The sequence below is a fragment of the Echinops telfairi genome, unplaced genomic scaffold, assembly GCF_000313985.2.
Source record: "Echinops telfairi isolate 266 unplaced genomic scaffold, ASM31398v2 ScPeMD7_23;HRSCAF=83, whole genome shotgun sequence".
NCBI classification, from domain to species: Eukaryota; Metazoa; Chordata; class Mammalia; order Afrosoricida; family Tenrecidae; genus Echinops; species Echinops telfairi.
This window is the reverse complement of record NW_022103920.1, coordinates 6,770,680-6,781,642: the sequence shown is the minus strand read 5'-3', so window position 1 is coordinate 6,781,642 and position 10,963 is coordinate 6,770,680.

Sequence of the window (10,963 nt, the reverse complement as noted above, 5' to 3'; positions counted from 1 at the left end):
GGGCAAAGGTCAAGCGGGGAAGTCTAGGGGCCCCAGGGCAGGGGAGTCCTCAGAGGTGGGGTCCTGGGGTAAAGGGGCCAAATGGAGAGCCTGAGGGGGTGTCCCTTAGAAGGGAGGCGGAGACGGGGGCACCCGAGTGCAGGTGAGGGCTGGGAAGAACCCCGCGAAGGCGAGCCGGGCCGCAAAGGTCGCCCCCAGAACTTTGAGTGCTGCGTGCGTGCGTGCGCGCGTGTGCATGCGTATGTGTGCGCGTGCGTGTCTGTGTGCACACTCGTGTGCGCGCGCGCACGTGCGCATGTGTGTGTGCTGGCGGCGGGGCGGGGGCGCGGAGAGCCGCGGGCTCTGCTGTCTAGCCCACCAGCACCGGAGCTGCGCGGAATGAATGGCAGGAGCTGCTGGCGCCGCGGGGAGTCCCCGCGGAGGCCGAGCAGGTGGGCAGGCCTTGGAGACACGCACCCCTGCGGGTGGTCGCGCGGTCCTGCAGGTGCTGGCTATGGGGAGGTCCCCACAGCACCCTCCTCCGCTCCTGCACAGGCGGGGCCCAAAGCCCCTTTCTCCAGCCTCTTGGGGACCTGTAGACAGGGAGTCGCTGGGCGCATTATCTGGGTGGGCTGAGGACAGGGAGTCGCTGGGCGCATTGTCTCGGTGATGGCGACCACCTCTGGACAGAAAAATCAGAGTTTATTGTCCTTAGGAAGGACAACTATTGTTCCATAAACTTTGTGCTTCCGTGGTACATCCTGGACAAGTGTCAACTATATGTCCTGGTGTGTGGGTCAGGGGTCAAGACAAGTTTAAGAGGCATCTTTTGGGGGGGAGTGTGCAAAATAATTAGCTAACATTCTACAAACTTTTTCAAAACGACCCCTTTATTCCCCCAGGAGCCTGTACTCTCCCACTCCCCACACCTGACTCCCCTTCCCTCCCCACATCCGCCCCTCAGCAGCTCCCCCTCCCCCCCCTCCCCTTTCCTTCCCCTTTCCCCACTTACCTGGTTGGGTTCTGGTGGCACCACCCCTTCCCCTTTCACATCAGGGTGACCTTGGTCCCCTTGTCCCCATGCTCCCTGGTTACACTTCCTGCTGCTTCTCCCAGGCTGAGGTCATTGTGTCTGAGGAATCAGAGGGGCCCCAGAGAGCACCGGGTCCAGCCCTGCCCTCTGAGAGCTGAAGGAGTGAGGCCCGGCAGGAGGACAGAGTGCGTTGCCCAATGGCACGGCAAATCCCAGGGTTAGAAGGAGCTGTGCCAACCTCAGCAGAGGCTTCACCTCTCTGAACCCGAGTGGTTGTATCTGGGTGATGAGAAGTGGCCTGTAAAATGCACATTCTGTCAGAGCCACACTGATTCCAGTGCGGGCGGACCGGTGGTGGCGTGGAACAGCCTAGGGCTGCTGCCAGCTGCATCTGCTGCTGGCTGCCTTTGAAACTTTCCACCAGCTGCCCAGCACTTAACCTTGGCACCACCAGGCTTTCTTGACCTTTCAACCCAAATCAAATCCCTGGGTCAACTCTGACTCAGCAGCACAGTCACCAGGAGAGCTGGCCCCATGGGGTCTCCAAGGCTGGGGCAGCGCTCTCCAGAGGGGCAGCTGGTGGGTTTGAACTGCCCACCTCTCTGTTACCAGCTCAGCTCCAGGGCGCCCATGCCTTTGTCTATTCCTGTCCTTGTCATTAGAGCACTGCTGAGCCCACCGTGCTGAAATGATGGCCACGGAGCCACATTTGGCTAGTGTGGCCTAAACTTAACTAGCCATGGGGTCCATGCTGACTCACAGCAACCCTCCAGGACGGAGTTTCCAAGACGGTCACTCTTCCCAGGAGTAGAAAGTATCATTTTCCTCCCAAGGAGTGGCTGGTGATTTCAAACTGCTGGCCTTTCGGATTGCAGCCAAATGCGTAACCGCTCTACCACAGGGGCTCCTCTTGTGACCTAGGAAGGGACTTTTCCATTAAAATTCATTTGCATTTTTGTAGCCATGTGGGGCTATTGACTGTCATGTTGGGAGGGGCACTCCTCCTCCCTGAGCTCTCTGAGGGCCAAGGCCACGTGCTCTCACCCGGGACTGGCACCCGGCCTGGCACAGGGTGGGTGCTGCACCTATATTTGCTGAGTGCATGTTCCAAACCCACTGCCAAAAAGTCAATTCTGACTCACTTTAATCCTACAGGCCAGAGCAGAACGTCTCCGTAGGGTTCCTGAGATGTTCTGTACAGGAGCAGAGGCCTCCTCTTTCTCTCACAGAGATTAGCAGCACCCACTCAACCCACTGGCTTACTGGGTTTGTTTTATTTAACTTTCTACCAATTGAATTGATTCCGCCTCACAGTGACCTGGCTCTGTGAGTTTTGAGACTGTCACTCTTTATAGGAGCAGAAAGCCTCATCTTCCTCCAACAGAATGGCTGGTGGTTTCAAACTGCTGACCTTCAGCTGGCAGCCCACCAAGTTACCCACCGCCCCACCAGGACTCCATCACAGGATGCTGGCTGTGCTTTCTTGAGTGGGCACACCCACCCAGCGTGGCGCGGAGAAGGTAGAGGACAGGGTTGTAGGGTTGTCTTCACAGTATGTGGCAGGGATAGAGGGAGAGGTTGCATACAGTGCTGGCAGAGTGAGGTCCTATAAAGAGGGCTTCTGTTTATTATAAGGACCCCTGGTGGCATGGTGGTTAAGACGCACAGTTGCTAACCCAAACATTGGTGGTTCAAATCTACCAGCCCCTCCACAGGAGAAAGACGGGCTGGTCTGATCTGGGGAAGATTCACAGCCTTGGGAGCGGTTCTGCTCTGCCTGTAGCACTGTTAAGAGTCTGGGTTAACTCCCGGGCACTGGATTTCATGGCTTATTTTTATTATGAAAAGTTTCCTGTGATCAGCCTGGCCGGTTTTTCTCCCTTCTTCCCCTAGAACAGTGGTTTTCAACCTTCCTAATGCTGTGACCCTTTAACACAGTTCCTCATGTGGTGGTGACCCTCCAGCCATAAAATTATTTTCGTTGCTACTTCCTCACTGTAATTTGGCTACTTTTATGAGTTGGGCCAAAAGGTGTGGCGCTACCCACAGGTTGAGAACCGATGCTCTAGAACATTTACTCCAGAACATTTATTTCCTGCCAGTTAGACACATGCCTGTGACCCAGGGCATACCCTGCCTTGCCTCTTGTCCTCTGGAGAAGTGCCCTGCTCCCCTGCCCCTGCCACCCGGTGAGGCCCTCTGGCAAGGTACACACCCTGAACTGGTGCTGTTGGCTGTTGGGGCTCCAACTCACAGACTTCTGTCCTGCTCCACCCTCACAACCGTTGCTATGTTTGAGACCAGGGTGCCGCCACTGTTAGGCCATTGCCTGGAGCCTCCTCTCTTTCTCTGCCCCTCTACTTTACCAAGCTTGATGTCCTTTTCCAGGGTCTGGTCCTGCCTGAGAACACATCCAAAATACCTGAGATCAAGTTTCACCATCCCCGATTCTAAGGAGCATTCTGGCTGTACTTCACCCCCCCTTCCCAAGTTTTATTAGCGTATAATTCACATATACAATTCAATGCTTCAATCACATCAATTTTAAGTTCTGATAACATTCCCTCTTTTGGATGTGGATTCTATGATTTATAATCCTTGGATGACACAGGCTGGTCTGGCTGTATTTCTTTCAAGAGAGAGGTTTCTTCTGGCAGCCCCTGGGATGTCCCACCGTCTCCACCAACACTGCAGCTCAAAGGCATGCCTAGTTCAGCTTTCATCCTCGTCTGTACGCGGGATGGACACCCCCATGGCTTGGGTGGGTGCGCCTCAGTCTTCAGAGCTGTAAAGAGGTCTTGCCCAATGGAATGAGTCATTTGCTCTCTTGACCAATGCTTCCACGGGCGTTGATCACAGAACCAAGTAAAATGAAACCTCGCCAACTTCTGTCTTTTCTCCGTTCACCATGATGCTACTTATGGGTCCAGTTGGGAGGATTTGGGTCTTCTTTGCCTTCCGTTGTAGTCCATACTGAAGGCCGCAGTTCATCTTTCTCAGCAAGTGATTCAAGTCCTCCTCACTTTCAGCAAACAAGGTTGTGCCATCTGCATATTGCCGGTAGTCATATAGCTCGGAGGATGCTGTTTGCATGAATGTAGACTTCTCTCGGGTGAATTGGCAGACTGAGGATGAGGCTGCCTCTCCAGTGAAGCAGCCAAATAAGAAAACCCTGAAGTCACGGTTGATCCTGACCCGCAGTGACCCCATAGATGGAACAGAACTGTCCCTGTGGGGTTCCCTGGCTGTAAATCTCGTTGGGAACTGATAGCCTCGGCTTTCTCCCAAGAAGTGGCTGGTGGGTTGGAAGCACTCACCGAGTGGGTAACAGCCCGATGCTTAATCCACTGTGCCACCAAGGCATCTCTCAAGCTGGAGGAAGGGATCCGTGGAATAGTCCGAGCCCTGAAGGGGAGCCTGGAGGGGGAGCAGCCATTCTGAGACCGACTATGAGGAAGATCAATGTTTGGGGGGGGGGGGGGGGGAGAAAGACTTCCCTGCACAGGAGGAATGGACAACTGGGACACGGTGGCCCCTCCCCAGCCCAGGGCAAGGCCCGTGAGATACCAATGCAAAAGCATCCTCGGGACCACCAACTGGGTGACAGACTAATGGTGGCAAAAAGGAAGGTTCTTGAAGTTTGCCTTGGAGGAGGAGTTACTAGGAGGAGAGGGGAGTCGGGTGGGGGTGTGTGTGTGCAGAAGCAAGCACCATGGAACCCCAAGCAGAGGGCACACATGTCCAACAACCTAAGCCATTGCTGTCAGGTGGACCCCACGTGTGCCAGAGGAGACATGGGCCCCACGGGGTGGGGAGCTTCCTCTGGGTGACCTTTCAGATGCACATGGCTAAGCCTGCCTTTGGTGGCACCCTGGGGAGGACTTGAACCCCTGGCATCTTGGTTAGCACCACTGTATGCACCACAAGGGCTCCGTACAAAACTAAGGGGGAAAGGAAAAACAGACGGGTTTGCAGGTGGGTGCATCTGGCTAGAGATTGTCTCTGCTGTGCTGCATGTCACAGGCACAAGAGTACTTTGATGGGATGCCGGGTGCTTCACAAATATTATCCCATCTAGTGAATGAGATAGTTGGTTTGTCATCTGCAGCACCCTAGGGTGCCAGATAACGTCAGTGCTCCTCCTGGGAGCAGGTCCACTCTGTCTCATTGGGTCTCTGTGAGTCAGAACTGACTCGGGCTGGGCAGTTGGTTTGGTCAGTTTGGTTAATGTCATTAATTGTCATCCGATTGACTCTGACTCACAGGGAACCGGCAGGGCAGAGCTGGGCGCTCACTTGCTCCTTAGGGTTCCCAGGTGGCGAGGCTTTACAGGAGCAGAGCCCTTCAACTTTCTGCCAAGGAACAGACCTTGGGCTCCAGCTAAAGGCTAGGGACTCTTATCCCGGAGGCCCAGACCCACGAACAGAACCCAGGGGCTGTCAAGAAAGGACATCGTAGAGGTTGTCAGGGCCTGCAGGAGGATGGCTCTCAGGCACTCTTTGGATCTGGGGCTGAACTCACCCCGTGTTAGACGAATCAGCTTCTTACATCCAAAGGCCAAGGGCAGCGTGCAGAGGGTTCGGGAAGGAGGAGGAAGGGAAACAGGAAACGTGGGGGAAGTGGATGGGTGAGGTTACTTTGAGGGGATGATAATGGGTGAATTGGAACAAAATGTGTGTGGCCGAGGAATGTAAAACGGACGACTGCTCAGTCGACCTTCACCTAATTCACAATAAAAGAGTCCATGAGAAACCAGAAATGACACCTTTTTGTCATGGCCTTGAGCCTTCCCATGGGCTTCAGGCGACCAGCCAGAGCAGGACTGCCAGCAATTGTGTCTTGGGGACTGTATTGCAGGACAGCAGTTGCAGAAATCTTCAATGGCTTTGCCCTCCTCGCAACAATGTAGCTATTAGACCTGCCCTTTGGAGAGCATGCTCTTTAATGTAGCAAGAAGGATCAGTGGCTGGGAAACTCTGTTTCAACATAGTTTCATTATCATTGCAACTGTGTATATTTTACAGGTTGTTAGAGGCCGTAGAGTCTTTTTGAATTACAACGTGGTGGGTGGTTGCTGGATTGTTTCAAGATACCAGAAACATCTATTCGCCCACAGTCCTGATGGGCAGTAGCCTGAGGCCAAGGTATCTAGAGTCGTACTCCCTCTTAAAGACCCAGGGGAAACATGTGCCCCGTGTCTCCCGCCATGTTTCTCGGGACTGCTGGGAAACCGGCAAGTTCCTTGCTTTTCGGCAATCACTCCGACCTCTGCCTCTGTCCTCACACCTCTGTCTCCTATCTCCTTTCTTCCTATAAAAGTACCAGTCCTGTGAACTCCCGTTGTTGTTGTGAGGTGCCGCCCCATCAATGCCACCTTGTAGTAGCCCCATGGGTGCACACAGCAGGACAAATCACTGCTGGCCCCGCACTGTCATCACGGGTCTTGTCAGCCTTGAGCCTGAGCAGCCGCCCACAATATCATTCACCTGCCTATTTTTCATTGACCCTCTAGTTGACCGAGCATAACGTCCCCCGAGGGACTAGTGCCTCCTGACGGCATGTCCCATGTCTGTGAGATCAGGCTCACCGTCCTCCCTTCCAAAGAGCCTTCCGGCTGTTCTTCTAAGCCACATCTGTGTGTTCTCTTGGCAGTCCCTGGTCCTTCCCGTTGTCTCCACCAGCCCCACAGTCCGAAGGCATGGCTCAGAACCCACTCGGACACCCAACCACAAGCGCTCCTTAGAAGCAAGGACGGCAAGATGTCCCCTTGAGCACTCCGCGCGGGCGTGTGGTCAGGAGAGACCAGTCCCTGAAAAAGGACGTCAGGCTTGGTAAGGAGGCGGGGCTGTGAAAAAGAGGGGGCCCCCAGTGAAGACTGCTCACCACTGCCATCTTGGTAACTATGTGGCTCGGGGTCGGGTTCCCCGAAGTTTGGAGTCAGTACAATGATGTCAAGAAGAACTCAGCAACGCCGACGGTGGCGACGAAGGCGCTGGCACCTAATTAAGATTCTGCCACCTTTGAAACCCAAGCTGAGCTACTGCCATGGTGTCGATGCTGACTCATGGCTGACTGGCCCGGGCGGATCTGAGACTGTAATTCTGGAAGGGAAAAGAAGATCTCGTCCTTCTCCCGAGGTGCTGACCTCGCAGGGACAGCCCAGCGGGTGACCACTACACCACAAGGGCGGCTTTCAACCAGACTAGTGAGTCCCCCGAAGAGAAAAGCTTTCTGGTCCCCTGGCTGCATCACTGCAGCGATTGCTGCCTTCCGAACGAAAGTCTTGAATAATTCAAATGCCTCTCCGGCATCCGAGAGGAAGTCAAAAGCATTGCCACCAGGGCCCAGTTCCTACATACACAGATTTGCTCCCAACGAAATGTGCCTAAACATCCCTCTGCGATCGGTGGATGGCGGCAGACAAGCTCTCTCGATCATGCACTTATCTTCGCCTCCTTGGGGCACCCTTCAAAAAAATCAAAGGTCCAAGCAAAACAGTGGTTTGTGAGGGGGATCTGCTGGCCCAGTGAAATCCAAGGTCAGCTTAGAAGGTTATGGTCACTGTTTGGGGGTGGGCGGGATTCCCTAGGGATTATCTTGATAGTTTTTCTTAAAGGACACACTACAATCCTGGGGGGCTTCTTAGGAAGAAGTTTTAAGAAAAAGAGAATCTGCATTGGTGCGGAAAATGTCAGGAACGTGGTGCCAAGGAATCCCCCACCCCACCCCACACCCCATCATGACAATGCACCAGCTCATGCTTCGAGGGTTCTAAGGGTTGCCCTAGGAGAATGTTGCTGGGAAACTTCACCCCACCCACCCGACAGCCTGATCTTCCCCTCTCAGACTTTGTTTTTGTTCCACAAACCCAAAAAGCATCGACAAGAACATGATGCAAGTCCCTCTATGAATGCACGTGCCCGGAGGGAGGAAGGTCCAGTGGATGGGAGGGAGGAACACGGCTGTGCATGTGTCCAGCAGGGGTGGGGCAGCAAGGCCCTGGGCATGGCCCCTGTAGCTCCCTGGCTGGCCCAGGAGCAGCTCTGCAGGACGCTCTGCCAGGAGGGACAAGCCGGTTCAGGCAGCGGGAAGAAGCTGACCGAGCTGAACTTTCCCCCAGTGCAGAAAAGCACAGACCACTGATTCATCAGCAGCTAGCCCCAGCTCCATCTAGCAGGCCCGACAGGCTTTCAGGGGTGCGCTCTGGAACCTGGCAAACTTCTTACCTCCACCTGCTCAGCCAGCCAGCCAGCCAGCCAGCACCTCCTTCCTCATGGCCCTGCTAGTCCAAGTTCAGTCTGGAGCTTGCCGGGCCACCACCACCCCTCCCAGTGCCCATCCGTTCTCCTGCAGGGCTGGTGGCATCTCAGGACTTCCTCACCTGCCACTCTCCAAACCCCCACGACCTCCGCTGACCTCTGGGTCTGGATGTCCCAGCTTCCTGTCCTGTTGCTGGCAGGGCCCCTCCGTAGTCCCTGTCTGAAGTGAGCAGACCTTTCCGTCTCAAACTTCCAGCTCAGGCCTCCACCCTGGAGTCTTCTCTCAGGCTTGGCAGTTCTTTGTCCATTCCTTGCCTATTCCCCCCAGGCTGGCTGGGAGTTTGGGGTCTTAACTCTCTTCTGAGTAGAGCCTGTCACTTCCTTTTCCTTCCAGGCCCAGGTGCCTGTGTCCAGTGGTTTCTCTCTCATTGTAGACACCAAACCCGAAGGCCACTCCCTGGTTCCTTGAGCTTGTGCAGCATGTTGCTCTGGCCGCGGTGGTCACGTCACCTCAGATGCCCTTTGTGCCACCAAGCCTGGCTCTGCCCTTTGCCCTGGACACCGCAGCTCCCGAGGGTCCTACTTGGAAGGCGGTATTTACTTTTCTCAACTGCTGCGTGCTGTGTCAGCCTGGTCACTATTGCTGCCTTCAGATTTTCAACAGCAGCCACCGGCAAACCGTGTCCTTAAGACCTCCTGACATTTTGAAACAAAACAGAGAAGGGGATTTCTTAAGAATAACAGATACAGAGATAAGATCGGTCTGCACTGTGATGTGTTGAGGGAATGAAGTATAAAAGATAAGTTAGAGCAGTGGGGGACTGAGACACACAGAGAAATAAGAGATGTGACAAGCCCTCTCAAAGGAGGCTCCTGGAGCTGGTGACCATGGCCTAAGCCCCAGATGCAGAAACAGGGAGATGGTACACATCCGGCTATACCAGAGGATGTACACTGGTACAGATAGGAACTGGAAGCACAGGGAATCCAGGACAGATGATCCCTTCAGGACCAGTGGTGAGAGTGGCAATACCAGGAGGGTGAAGGAAGGGTGGGGTAGACAAGGGGAACCAATTAAAAGGACCTACCAATTATAACCTCCTCCCTGGGGGATGGACAACAGAAAAGTGGGTGAAGGGATATGTCAGACAGTGTAAGATATGACAAAATAACAATAATTTATAAATTATCAAGGGTTCATGAGGGAGCGGGGAGGGAGAGGAAGATGAGCTGATACCAAGGGCTCAAGTAAAAAGCTAATCTTTTGAAAATGCTGATGGCAACAGATGTACAAATGTGCTCGACACAATGTATGGATGTATGGATTGTGATAAGAGTTGTACGAGCTCCCAATAAAATGATTGAAAAAAGAGAAACAAGTAGATTTGAGCCAAACAGCAAGAGTAACCACTGCACAGTCATTGTGCTACAGATGCTGCGGTAGAGTTATACACACACACACACACACACACACACACACACACACACACACCCTAGAGTGAGGCACAGCACCACCTTGTGGCCTTGAGGAGATTGGATGTGCATTTTCTCAACACTAGGCACAGAAGAGGTACAAAGGAACAAAAGAAGCAAAATGCTTTGGAAACCACAGCGCCTTTCCTCAGCCACAAGGCAGCAGTGACTGATGCAGAAGGGTCTATTCTCAAGGGGCAGCTCGCTGTTTTGTGATTGTGTCTCAAAGCACATTGACAGAGCTTCTTGAGGTTAGCTGCCCAATGCAGAACCCACTATGCCACCAGGACATACACACTTCTATTGTTTTTAAGTCCACTTTTCACTATCAGGGGTCTTTGTCTAGCATGCCACTGCTGTGTCCCAGATGCCTAGAACTGTCCCTGCTCCTTCATAAGCCCTAGACTACACCCTGTGTTGGAGTATGTGGCAGTTACATCATCTGTCAATTCGCAAAGGGGTGGAGTCTAGCCTGTCACAGCCAACGAGGCCTCTGTGTGGGCACAGCCTTCTCCTGAGGATTCTGGGAACTCCTGTCTTCCTCTCTGGAGGCAGAACACACACTCTCTCTGCTTCATCTTCCTGAGAGACATTCCTGTTGACAAGCCACATGGAGCTATGCTGATGGAGCCAGAGCCTTGGAGCTGGAGGAGCCACGTGGAGACCCACACCAGTGCTAAGATGCTTACACTGTCACTGGATCCACAAGACTCCCCACCCACTGGCCTGTGATCTTCCTGCACTTGCTATTATTGCATGGCTGCGTGAGTCTGAAGAAGAATGTATAGGTTGGTATCAAACACATGGGCACTATCGGACTTATGGACTTGATCTGAACAGGGCTGGGATGTTTTCTCAATCTACAATTGCTCTTTAAAATAAAGCTCTTTCTTTTCTTTTTTTAAATTAAAAGATCATTTTATTGAGGGCTCTTACAGCTCTTATAACAATCCATGCATCCTATGTTGTCATCATACATATGTTGTCATCAATATTTTCTAGACATTTACTTTCTATTGAGCCCTTGGTATCAGCTCCTCTTTTGTCCCTGCCCCCCCAACTCTCATGACCCCTCAATAAATTATTATTATCTTCATATCTTACACTGACCGCTGTCTGCCTCCCCTCATGGTTCCTCTTGTTTGTCCCCCTACGGTGTGTGCATGTGGTCATGTCGTTGCAATAGATTCCCCCTTCTTCCCTTCCTCCCCCCATTTTT